General features: G+C 38.1%; 1 long non-coding RNA gene across 1 annotated transcript; it reads right to left on the bottom strand.

Moving 5' to 3' along the window:
- Positions 1-2,364: 2,364 nt before the first annotated feature.
- Positions 2,365-13,152, bottom strand: LOC145984449 (uncharacterized). The gene is made up of 3 exons (XR_014441315.1): positions 13,074-13,152; positions 9,435-9,549; positions 2,365-2,531 (listed from the first exon to the last, which is right to left on the bottom strand). It is a non-coding gene; the product is annotated as an uncharacterized LOC145984449 (long non-coding RNA).
- Positions 13,153-13,875: the final 723 nt, after the last annotated feature.

The following is a 13,875-nucleotide window of genomic DNA, read 5'->3' on the forward strand; positions in this document are numbered from 1 at the left end:
ATCAAAAAATTTCCTCACAAAATCACATCCTGATAACCAAAACCAGGTGTCTTGTATGATAGTCGGACATCCTACAGACTGGACCAACATGTTAAACAAGACCACCGGTTACAATGGACATAGGAAATCTACACTTAATGCTCTGTATTTAACTAAAAAAATGGAACTTTATTTTTGAGACACTGCCTTTTGAATGTTGCAAAGACAGATTGCAATTTCATTATATTTTTTTGCATTATGTTTCGTAAAGGCATATTCACCGTAGCTACAAAATCTATATGGTATATTCCATTTCTTCACACTGACATTATAGACAACAAATAATACCTTAAAGTATTATTAACCCTACAACACTAGCACGTTCCCATATTACAGTGTAACCTAGAACACTAGCATGTTCCCATATTACAGTGTAACTAGCACTACATAAATTTTACTTACATGAAGCAATCTATTTTCAACACAACCTCTACATCATGAAAACAGTGTGATGATTTCTTTTGAAAATCAACTTTTGTATATTCCTTATATTGGGGTTTTATTTTTCATTTTTAAAAGTATAAACATGGTTTTATTAATTCTAGTTTTTGGACTTCTAACCACTGTTAACTAGAATGAATAAATCACCACTGATTAGCTACAAAGAAGAATGGTTTTATTAAACATATAATATTTTAAAAGAATGTCTTGATTGTCAAGCCAATATGTACATTAAGAATGAAGGTGAAAAGTTCAAACAATGAATATTAAACAAAAAAATATTCATAACACTGTAAATAAGGAACGAATGCAATATTGTAATCCTGCAAGAAAATAGTGCATGCTCCTAAACTTTTTTTCAAAATCTAACTATCCAAGTCGAATTTACGAATGTCAAAATTATGTGAAAGATTTTTCTCGTTTTACTAGAGCCACGCAAAATTGACATACATTGTACAACATAACACACAAAATCAAGATGATCAGCACTTACCTTCTTCTTATTGCAATCATGTTGTCTAATGACTAATAAAGTATTCTATTCTATTCTATTCTTTATGTCTGACAGACTAGTTGAGGCACTGCTAGGTTGAGGGACGTGTATCTGAGAGGTAGCGAAGGGAATTGAGGGAACACAACATGTAAATTTTACGTACACTAGTGTTCTAGGGTTAAACCATTTGATATATGGAAAAAAATATAAATCAGCCCTATTGTTGTGTTCAAAGATAAAATGCAGGTCACCCTTTGTCACACAGGCAGAGTGGTGAGATTGTTTGCAATGGAAAGAGCCAACATGTGGTCGGAAGTTATTAAATGTTAGCAAGGTGGGTGGTTTTGGTTATTTTTGCGTGAACTTGTGCTTGTTGATATTTCATGATGTGTTTTGGAGCAGCAGTAGTCAAGTAGTTGCGAAGCACATGGCAAAGTGTCATCAGCTCACAGACCTATCACATCACACACAATACATACACAATGGTGTCTCGCATAATGAACGCAATCCATTCCAGGACAGCATGTATTAAGTGGCACACTGTGTTAAACCAGTTTACTACAGAAATCATTTTAGTCTGTTCCCAAGCCAGGTTCAAGACCTGGAAACATCATAAAAAAACTAGTAGAGGAAATACAGAACACACCACCAAGGCAAGAATGTTGAAAATGCTATGAATTTACCAAAATATAAGTTGTAGAAAATACAGTATGTACTGTACAATAGTTCTAGCCTGTGTGCACACGTTTGTTATGCGGGATGTTCACTGTGTGAGCAACCTCTGTATTTTTAACATGCATCGTAATATTCAATGAATGATAGAGAGAAAGGGAAAACAAGTATGAATACTTCTTTAATGATATGAAGTTTCTCAATATATTTAAAGTTGGATTTTCTTCCACCATCACACTACTCCAGTGCACAAGTATACAAAGAAATATTAACGCAGGGGGATTTAATGTTACAGCAGTTGCACTAAATTGCTGTAAAAAGTAATTGAACTACAATTAAAAAAAACATTTTAATATTATATCATTATTGATATATGCATGAGAAATAATTAAGGCACATATTAGTGTTCCAAAATGTCTGCGAAACTTGCATGCATTTTAGAAACTTCTTTTACACGTGTGAGCACAAGCAGTTAAATAGGTGCCACAATGCTTAAAAAAAACATACAACACAAGCAATTTAAGAGTACCAAAATTCTTCTTGCACATGTAGCAATTAAACATATTGATGTGGAACAATAATATTTTTATTAGGAATAATCAAGTATCATGAATTTTTTGTGTTCATACCCACACATACACTACATATTAAAACTTTTTTGTTCACATATAAAAAGTTCTTCTGTATTAGATTTCTTGAGACATTCAAAGGATGAAGTACAACAGTTGTTAACGTAAATATTGATTCAATGTTCCATATCCTCCTGAATCGAAACATGTCTGGTTACTTTTTCAGCTGGCAATCCATCAAAATAGGAATTTAAAAAAATCCTCGACTGTTTGAAACAGATAGTGCTCTCCAGTGGATTCACGGAAGGTGTTATTTGCTAAGAAACAAAGAAAAATATAATAAATAACAGAGTTAGCTGGTTGGTTGGTTCATCAGATCAATTAGAATTATAAAATTCTATGACCATCAAATATGTTGAAAAACATTCTGAACTTACAGGTAAAGAAATATTTGCTGCAGAATGTATTGTCAAAATAATAATAATAACCCACAGCGCTACAGCCCTTGCAGGGCCTTGGCTTACCTACCGACTGCTGGTCTCCCTCCCACACTGTTCCTCCGTCACCTGTTATAGCGTGGAGATCTTAGACCAGTATTGGAATAGTCGGGGGGGGGGGGGGGTCAGCCCCACGCATCCCCAGCCGTTGTAGGTCTTCTCGACCGGGTTACCGCTCGCTCATTCGGAGCTCCCCAATTTCCTCACGGTGGTGGATTGCCACCGGCCCTATACGTAGGCCGAATAAATTCCGACCAGAGCCGGATTCGAACCTACGCCGTCGCGCAGCGAACGATCTCAAGACGAGTGAACGCCTTAAATAATGCACAAATTGTTCATGAAAGTCAACTTTCTGATAAGTAGAGGCAAACCAAGCATATTGCCCCAGTAACCACAATACACTGTTCTGTTTCTTTTTAGGGAAATAACTAAAATTGGGAAACAGAAGATGATCAATGGTAATATTCTTCTCATTGGTACGACAGATGACACTTACGAGTTTCGCAACATATTTCCATGACGTAGCGGTTATTAAGCATTCACTGAGCTTATGCACTAAACTATCAGGCACGTTACATATTAAACATAATGATGAATCTGCCATGTGCAGATCATAGAGTTTCACTCGAGTCAGCAGTATTTGATGCACTATAACGAACCACGCCGATCGTATTCTTGTTGTGAGATGCCTCGCGTGTATATTTTTCCACACCACAGGCCAACGACCTTCCGGGTGTCTTGCAACGATCTTAACAGCCTGTTGAGACGCTACACGCATTCTTCTGTATATGTGCGACACCACTGGAACAGGCAGGGTAGGAGTTTGTAACAAGCCATAGCAAATCTCTACTAAGGTATCACGGAGGTACCTAAGGTTGGGGGGGAGGTTAGTCACGTTTATGGGGGGATCCAACTGTATATGGGCCAAGCAGTCTCGAAGAACATGACTTGTAAGGCTATCAGGGCTCTGAATCATCGTCTCTATGTCCGCTTGAATGCGGAGCGCCTGGCTCTTGTGGTGCACGTGTGCAAGATTCAAGCCTCCCCCAGCATTATCTAAACACAAGGTCTCGTGATTTACACGTAACAACTGCCCATTCCAAACAAACCAGTTCACTGCACTTTTCAGCTTTGTTACATCCAGCATTCGCATCGGAAGTATTTTGGCTATAAACCACACTTTCGAAAGAGCATACACATTAACAAACGTGACTCGTGATTGCAAGCTAATGTTTCGAAACTTATTAATTTGTAGCACTGCTTTTACACTCCCAATCACTCGATCATAATTTACTTGTATCATTCCTTGCAAAGAAGGCGTAAATACTACACCAAGTATTTTTACAATGTTTACAACAGGATAGTGTTGAACTGGTGTGTGTGGTGGAGAATTATTTAAAAACATCAAACATGATTTCTTTACATTTATGTGAAGGCCTGAATACACCCCAAATTCCGTCGTTAGTTTATGAACCGTGTCCACATCAACAGGTGACTGAACCAAAATGCTGACATCATCCGCATAAGCTAAAACTTTTAGCGACTTTGACAGAATAGTTATTCCTTGTAACCGTGCTTCCAAAGAGGCAAGCAGGGGACTTAGGGAAATACAAAAAGCCAACATGGATAAGGGATCTCCCTGTCGGACACCTGTGACAATGCTAAGCGATTTTGTCAGAAACCCATTAATCTGTATTTTCGATTCAGCATTGTTATATAGCCCTTGCAGTGCTGAGAGAAAATTCCCCCGTATGCCCCTTTTGTGGAAAACATGAAACATATAATTTTGGTTCAGCGAATCAAATGCACGTTCGAAGTCCAAAGCTAAAAGCGCTTGATCCTTTAAATTTTTCTTATTATGATTACTGGTAACCACTTCACGCAGCGTTTGCAACACTGCATAAATGTTTTTATTTTCACCATATACATATTGCATGTCCCCCACCAAGTTGCTTGAGTACGGCATTAAACGTGCAAGCATACATCGTGTGAAAATTTTATAGTCGTTGCACAGGAGTGTAATGGGGCGATAATGAGTGATCTCTGTCGGCTTTGCACATTTCGGTACTAATACTATAATACCTGTCTTGGAAGTCTTGCCCATTTTATGTTGCTGAAAGGCCGCGTTGACCCACTCAGTTAAAGTCTGTCCCACTAGCGTCCAAAATGTTTGAAAGAAGCATGTAGGAAGCCCATCCACACCAGGGGCGGAGAAAGGCTTTGCCGCTTTCACCGCTTTATATACTTCTTCGAATGTGAAATCCTCATCAACTTAGTTCTATCATCATCGGAAAGTACTTCCGTAACTGCATCCACAACAGAATCATAATTTGAATTGGCAGGTTGGTGCTGCGAAAACATCCGAACATAATGCTCATATATTGTACGTTGTATGTCCTTAGGTGCTATGATTTTATTACCCGCTCCATCTGCGAGTTCAGTAATGAGTTTCCGTTGTGCATTTTGTCGTTCTTGTATCACGTGACTAATCGACACCGCTTCTTCAGGGTCAAACTGAGGCAGTCTACTTCGAATTTTTGCACCCATACGTTTGTGGGCGGTCATATTTAAGAGTATTGCTTGTATACGTTTAATTTCCGTATGAACCGGTCGTCCTGCCGATGCTTCTTCTATTAATTCACGCAACACACGATAATAAAAGTGATATTTATTATTCCAGTCACGAGACCTCTCTTTACAGAATGATATACAGAAACGTTTAACTGCCGGTTTTAGGATTTCATCCCACCACCGAAGGATGTCAGTACGTCGAAGGCGATGCGTCTCCCAAAATCTCCATTGCTCATGAAATGCTCGTTTAAATTCCTCATCAGACAAAATGGACGTATTCATTTTCCAATACCCATATCCCCTAGGCACTAAGGGAAGATCAATGTTAATTGCCATTATCACCGCCAGGTGGTCCGAAAAACATGTAGGGGTGAGAGAAATCGAAGTAACTTTCTGACGCAGTGCCGGAGTAACATAGAATCGGTCTAGCCGGGACGCACAATTGTCTCTAATATAAGTATACCCCTGCTTATCAAAATATTTATCTGTCCAAACGTCCACCAATTTAAAACCAGACACCAATTTTTGGAGGGAATTAGATGTTGCAAAACCAGGACGTTGATCTTGTGGAAGCAAGACGCAATTGAAGTCGCCGCCACAGACGATATGTTCCTTTACACCTTGCAGTTCAGCCGCCACATCTGTCGCAAAAAAATTGTTCCTCTGTGATCTCTGATTTGTACCTGATGGGGCATATATATTGCATATCCAAACATTTGCCACTTTCGCACATATAATTTTCCCATTAGGATGACACACAACGTTCGTGATGGGCACCGTATTTTTCACGAGAAGCGCAGTCCCCGTTGCCTGACAATTTGCATTATTATATACTACTATAGATGGGGGAGTTCAAAATTTATCACTTGAACTTCCTGGAGAAAGGCTATATCGAGAGACGACTGGATAAAAAAGTCACCCAGCGCCTCTTGTTTATTCCTGTTTTGTAGTTTGTTAATGTTAATCGTGCCTATTCTGAGTGTTGTAAACATATTTATTGTAATCGTCCTACATGTTATCAGGGACGCTGTATCCCCCTTATTGCCAAGGCTCTCCTTGTAACCATTATACCCGACATTTACACCACAATACAATAAGACCAATAGATGACAAAAGTACCACATCAAGTAAATTGAACAGAGTGGTACAAATCGTTGATCTTCTTTACAAAAAGAAGAAACTTATATATACAAAAAAAAATATATACTCGATCACTCTATCATACCTATCAGTCCCCTATCAAAAGCCCTTCTTATAACCACAATCATTACACTCTTACAAAAATTACTTAACCTCCTCAACATTACTACTCAGTCCACGAAATCAGTTTGTGGAAAATTTAGTACTATTAACACTGTTACCTTTAGGTACATTGCCTAATTTTTTTTTTTCTAACTAACCTGTTTATAATCATGTTTAGTGTTGTCAGTATCCACTCCACTCTCTCGAAGAAATATTATAGAATGTACACCTGCAGTATTTTTCTTCTTTTTTTCTATGACGCACACGACAATTAACTTTGGATACTACACTAGGGGTGGTCACTCCTTCCTTTCTTCTGTTAGTGCAGATACCCATGGGTGTGGACTCAGGACTCCCCAGATACCTGTGGATGTTGAGGCAGAGCTCCCCCGGGTTTTTTCTTCTTGCTTATTGGCGGGACGAATCGTGGTCTGGATCGCTTGTGTCTTGAAGAGCGTCGTTGTCCTTTATCCGTGTTAATTGCCGGAAATTCATCCTCTGTTTTCGATTCATCCCCGGATCCACCTTCTGTGCCGGTGTCTACTTTCTGGAATTCTATCTTCTTGTCTGCTTCATTTCCGAGTTGTGAGGGAATTCCTGAGGTGTGTTGTACCTTGTCAGGTCCATCTAGTGTTGTTAAGGGGTTGGAGTTGGAGCTTGAAGGTTGGCTACTCTCTTCATTTTCACCTACACTCTCACCTTGTTGTTCGTTATGTATTTTGTCTTTTTCGGTGCTCTTCTTTTGGCTTGGGTCGTTTGGTGTTAACTGTGTTTGACGCTCTGGATCCGTAGCGGGTGTCTCTATTGTTTCATTCGTGAAATGGGGGTTGGATCTATGGCAATTGACCTCTTCTCTGGATATTGTATTCGACTTTTGGGGTCTTGTCAGTACTGGAAGTACTGTAGGTTGGGATACCATAGGGGTCGTTCCAGTGGTCAAATTAACAGGGACTCGTCCAGTTCTATTAACGCGGGGTCGTCGCGAGGGGCATTCTGAGAAATTATGTCCCTCCAAATCACACCCACTGCACGTACGTACTTGACCAGAATAAGTTACCCAGTACCTGTCTCCTTGTATGGTAAAGTACGAAGGGATTGCTTTCCGCAGGGCCATTTTAAACACAATGCGCCCCGTTCGTGTTCTATAAATATGTTCTTCTGAATACCTCTCTTCCTTTACGTTCAGCACTTCACCGTATTCACTAATTACATTACGAATCGCTTCGTGGCTTAATTCGTCTGGCACTACATGCACACTTACAAAAACACTCTGCTGATCTGCCCATTCCACATCTATTTTATGCCGTCCGTCTGCATCATAATAGGGCACTTCGGCTCCATAATCATTTAATAATCGCTCACCCACAACTTTCGTTACAAATTTCACAAATACACAGTTTCGATAGTAATCAATTTCAAAACTTTGAACTTGGTTCGATGTCACACCGTACGTGTTATGAAACCACTTATGTAAATCCAGCGAAGTAGGTCTAGATTTTACACTACGAAAAATAAATTTCAACGTATTTTGTCTCTGTACCGGCATGTTTGTCTTCCTTCTAGTCTTTCTCACTTAGCATGTACGTACTCCAAAACAGAGCTTGCTCAATTCAACTCAAGCGTATTTTTCCTTACCTGCCACACGGAAAACAGCGAACGCGAAAACACGATCTGCACGCGGCCGCGTGTGCAGTTAGACTAACCCGCTCGGCTACGGAGGAGGACGTATTGTCAAAATAACATTCTGTAAAGTATAGACAGTGGTTCGAATCCCAGTTAGGGCTAGTCCCAGTTAGTCCATGTGGAATTTGCAACTTTTTTTGTATTTATTTAACCAAAACCGTTTTCAAATTATTCTCTTCCGCTTGTATGTGCAGTGGATGTACGAGTGTTGCTAGGCAAATTAACCATGACTATTTCATTGATTTTTTTTCTCTTGCACCCTGAGTGTTTTTAAGCTGGGTTTTCACCTGATGGTTTCAGTGTTTGTCAGCAGCTTGTTTGGCATGTTGTTTCAATTTTGTTCCTTGAAGGTCTAATTGTATAAAACAAAGAATAAACACATTTGGGGGAAAATTTGCTTGGGAATACTTATATATCACATTCAGTGTCAGCTATTAGGGGGCCAGTTGCCCCCCGTTTCCATCACTTTTGCCCCCGTACTATGCTAAACCTTATCCATACTGTCTTTGACCCTCCAGTTGACCCCCTGGTTTTGGAACCCAATTGCCGCCACTGATCACACTGTACATATTGCTTGCATTGTAGCTTCTTTCTCATAACTTACAGTTATTACAAGTAAATGAACATATTTCTTGTCATAAAGTTTGGAGACAATACACACACACATTCTGTGTGAGACACTTACATTGCAATAAATGTGTTAATGCTTGCAATTACAAAGTTGTAAGAAGGAAGGTTGAATAATACTTAAAATGCAATATTTTACATTTTCTAAACGTGAACACGATTTGTGCAATACCATCCATGAAAGGGAAATTAAAGTTACTCTCTCTCTCTCTACGGTTGTTAAATAGACTAGCAAAAATATGTGCTTATTTATCTTGTGCTTTATGATTGGTAATGATGCATGAACATCATGCTTTGAATCTGAAAATATGGTTTCAATATAGTACTTAGGCAATGTGATAACATTATGAAACTATTACATCATAAAAATATAGTCAGGAAATAGCAATGGAAATACTGTATACACCAGCAAAAAATAGGAAAATGAAGCTCCTGGGAAAGATAGATGTGTGTAGCACCCAAATAACAACAAACCAAATCAACAACAGAAAAGCATAAATGTTTGATTTGTTCAAAGTATTGAGCAGTTTAAATTGTTCATAAATCTTTCAACTTATTGGCTTACAAATAAATTAGATAAGTGCTGACCAATATACGTACATCCCAGTTTCTGCTGTAGCACTGCCTAATGCTCCAGGTATCGTGGCAATGCTTTAGCACCTCTGGACATGGTTCATTGCTTTGGCCAGCCAGGACTTCCTGTTTTATTGGTTGTCTATAAGATATACAGAAAACAAGGAAATATTAATTTACAGATTCCACTCCAATACATTTCTGAACTTCAGTAATGATACAAATAAATTTAAAATATTTTATTTTTGGCTAAGCTCATAATTCCATTGATTCCTGTCATATTAATTCTTGAGTATTTCTCAGCAATTTAAATAAAGCTAAATATATGCTAGAATGAATGAACGTTTTTAAGCAGGCTAATCTAGAATACACAGGAGTAGGTCAAGTTATTAGGCTTAGCCTTCCCCCTCTCCCCAAATTACATTTTATTCATGTATAAATGTATGATTTTATTATGATTTGATTCACACATTTCAAGCACAAATTATGCAGCTCCATTGTACAAGAAACATACCATTTCGGAATACATTCTAACTACCATAACTCCATAAGTTTAAAACTTCTGACATCACCTTTATGTAGTATATGTGTATGTGTGTGTGTGTGGAGGGGAGGGGGGTTTACAACAAATTGTCAAACTTGACTAGCTACTTTCACAATTTAACTGCTTAACATACTAATCATAGGGATTTTTCATGGATTATATATATATATATACCGTGCGTTCATTTCGATCTTCAGCCGAGAGATCGGGAGAAGCGTGACGGACGGCGCTGGCGGAGACGCCGACATTTGCGGCCTGTAATGCCCGCTTATTTTTATGGACATATGCAGACATTTATATAAATATTGCAAAACGAGCACTAACCTGTGTTATAAGAGTACGGTTTTAATTTTAGTAGCTTAGTGGCTGTATGTGCTGATGATTTTGACACGCCCACTTCTTTTGAAACACGGCGTAGAGGTTTGTTAGGAGAACGTTCTAACGCTGCACCAATATCATCGAGTTTTGCTTCGTTTAGAATCCGTCGTTTTTGCTTAGGTGTTTTAAAATTTAACGATACAGTTTCTCGTAATTTAAGGACAAGATGTCTAACCGTATCTCTATGTGGAGTTGAAACGCCTGGGAATTTCTGTAGAAATTGCCTACACACGTCTCGACACGAGTCTGTTTTCATGTACGTGTCATAAATAATAAATCTTTGTTCTAACGTGAACCTTGCGGCTGGCATTCCAATCGTCTAACTGACACAACACACATACACACTGCAATAACACAAACAAGTAACTGCAAGTAACCAAGAATAACACTCTTGCGCACAGTACTAAATTAACACGCTCTTGGTTTACATTGCTCGCCACTATATTCACAGTTCTGTCTTCATCTAGTCGCGAAGGAACAAAAAAACTCGAGCTCGGAGATTTCGGATTGCAAGGAAGCTCACGAAAACCATTCACTTTTAACGGTTTCGTCTGCAGCGTAATATTGATACAGTGTTGCGCATTCGAAACCTCCAAACGATTCCCATCGACACAAAACTCTTTCAAGGATATAAACTTAAGCAGGACGTTACTGGTCAAAATTATGATTAAAATGTTTTATTATCTGTGCCTCTTAACATTGTTTCTAAAGCGTATTTTTTTGTGTATATAAGAGCAGAACTTGGATGAATTACAGATGATAAATTATAACACAGGTTAGTGCTCGTTTTGCAATATTTATATAAATGTCTGCATATGTCCATAAAAATAAGCGGGCATTACAGGTCGCAAATGTCGGCATCTCCGTCAGCGCCGCCCGCCACGCTTCTCCCGATCTCTCGGCTGAAGATCGAAATGGACGCACTGTATATATATATTTGTAAACGTCACACTGAACCTAACAACCAGAGCAAGCAAGTGTGATTGTTCATACAAACCATAAGTAACTACATTACTTATGAACAAAAACTGAACCTGTATCCAAGTTCTTAACCTAATCATCATTACGATTAAGAAATAAATGTTTTGTCGTGAAGACCAAAGGAAATACCACTTTCGGGCCAAAGTGTTTTCTTGAATTTTTTTTTTTTTTTTACAATTTACCCCTTACAATTGCATTTGTATCCGAACGTGTATACATTTTCGTAATACCAGTGACTTTCATCGATTGCCCCCCCCCCAAAAGGAAGAAATTCAGAAACTGCTATTCACATAATTTTGTGCCTCTCTTGCATTTGATGCCTTTCTTTACACTCCTGGCAATCCTGCGCTACCAGGTATTATCGTTGCTTCAGCTGTGTTCATGTCGCTTACTTCTGATTTTAATTCGGTGCTAAGATCACGGACGGAAGGAGGTAGAACATCAACCATTTTTGTGGCAAAACTTGGAAATATCCGAGTAGGCACAGGGAACATAATTGCATACTATCACGATGCACCATTTTCATGCGCACAAGATTGAAATACTTATTTTGTGGAAAATTGATCAGTGAAAGAATAAAAATGAAATAAAAATTTCAAAACTTCATTTCACGCTGTTTGACCTTTTTAACATAACAATGTGTTTAACCTTCTGAACCCTCTCAAGAAAATGAAATATTTTTTGCATGTTCCCTTGCTTTTAGCCTGCAGAAATGTGTTATTGTGAAGAAAAGTACACCTGTTAATTTAACATGAAGCAGAACAGCCTGAGAGTTTTATGCAAGTGAATGTAGCACCCAACACGACATATCACAACAGCAGTTATAATATTACATTGTTACGTTAGGAGGGTTAGATATGGGGCTGATAGCAATTTTTGATGTGTTTTTTAGCTATTTGAGTGAGCACACAACCGATTTTTACTCATAAAAACTGGCGAAACAACTTCGCCATGGCAAGTTGTTACTTACACTGACCATATTTTGGAATTAAATGTCTCAGCTACATGTGTTTTCCGCATGTTTGAATCAATTTTATATTACATAAATGGTTGAAATCTGTCGTTTAAAAGAAAACACAAAGTAATTCTCGACGGAGTATAGTGAGACAACGGACCCCTTAACAACCAGTTTTTACTCATAAAAACTGGCGAAACAACTTCGCCATGGCAAGTTGTTACTTACACTGACCATATTTTGGGATTAAATGTCTCAGCTACATGTGTTTTCCGCATGTTTGAACCAATTTTATATTACATAAATGGTTGAAATCTGTCGTTTAAAAGAAAACACAAAGTAATTCTCGACGGAGTACAGTGAGACAACGGACCCCATAATGTAAAAAGGTGCAATATACGATAGAAACCAACACGGTACACGTTGCACTGCTACGCCAGTAATTACCTTACAATCAAAAGGTAAATTGTTATAAAAATTATATTAACTGTTGGGAAAATGCCTGGCCCAGATAATCTAACTCGAGGATCGAACACAGGTCGAACGTATGGTAGTCAAGATGCTATATTGACTGAGCTATTGTGCCTGTGTTAATGTAAAACACGCTTGCACAACTTGTAATGTATTGTAGCTATTTTATATTCAGCATGATCAGATATTACATATTTTCTACGTGCATAAGAATTACAAATTAAGATACGAGACAAAACCACATCAAAATTTTGCATTGAACTTCTACGCCTGTATTTATATATTTCTATTTACATTTCCTACTTAACATATTTAACATCAATAATGTTACACTTACCAGCAAATGTACGTATTAGTGTTTCAAATCTCCACGACTTTAAGGTACTCGAAGCGTACGGGTTCGCAGATCCGCCATGTTTGCTCTTGTCACACTTGCCAGTACGAGTATCACGTTGTTTTTGTTCACGGAACAAAATATTTCTTTCGATGTAATGGACAATGTTCCAATGGACAAAACTAACGTCAAACTCATATGTTTGTTAAGAGAACTCAACCAAATGGTTTATGTGAACAGTCACTCTGTAGGTGAAACGAAACCTTGTTTGACCATAAGAAATTTTGTGGAACCAAATATATTTTGTATCTGGAACTAATCCTTTCTTTCAGTGCATGCTCTAGAAATATTACGTTTCAAAATTCTTTATATTATTCTGACTTTCTGTGATATTTCTTCATTTAACCTCCACCCGCAAGTTCAAAAGCTGTCGCAGCTGCTTAGGTGGCAAAGTTGAATAGGCAAACAAAGAAAATTAATCCGAAGTTATATAGCGAATAATAGTTACTTACGTAATATAATCATAAGATATGGAGAACCAAATTACTATTCAAGCATTTTCTGTTATTTCCCTATTCTAGTGAGAGTGAAAATTTTCTATCTGTGAGTGATGAACTCGGTTCCTACAAATTCAAGACGGCATTTTCTAATTTTCATTTCTATTTGGGTCGACATCTCCATTGTGGAGTGGACTTGGACATGGGTATTTGTCAATGTATTTTCATCAATTTCATTATAGCATCATCATACCCATCATCGCGATTAGATAAAAATCGCAGAAAAATGAAGTAAAATAAGTCAAATC

This window comes from Lepisma saccharinum, chromosome 2, assembly GCF_977018435.1.
Source record: "Lepisma saccharinum chromosome 2, izLepSacc3.1, whole genome shotgun sequence".
NCBI classification, from domain to species: Eukaryota; Metazoa; Arthropoda; class Insecta; order Zygentoma; family Lepismatidae; genus Lepisma; species Lepisma saccharinum.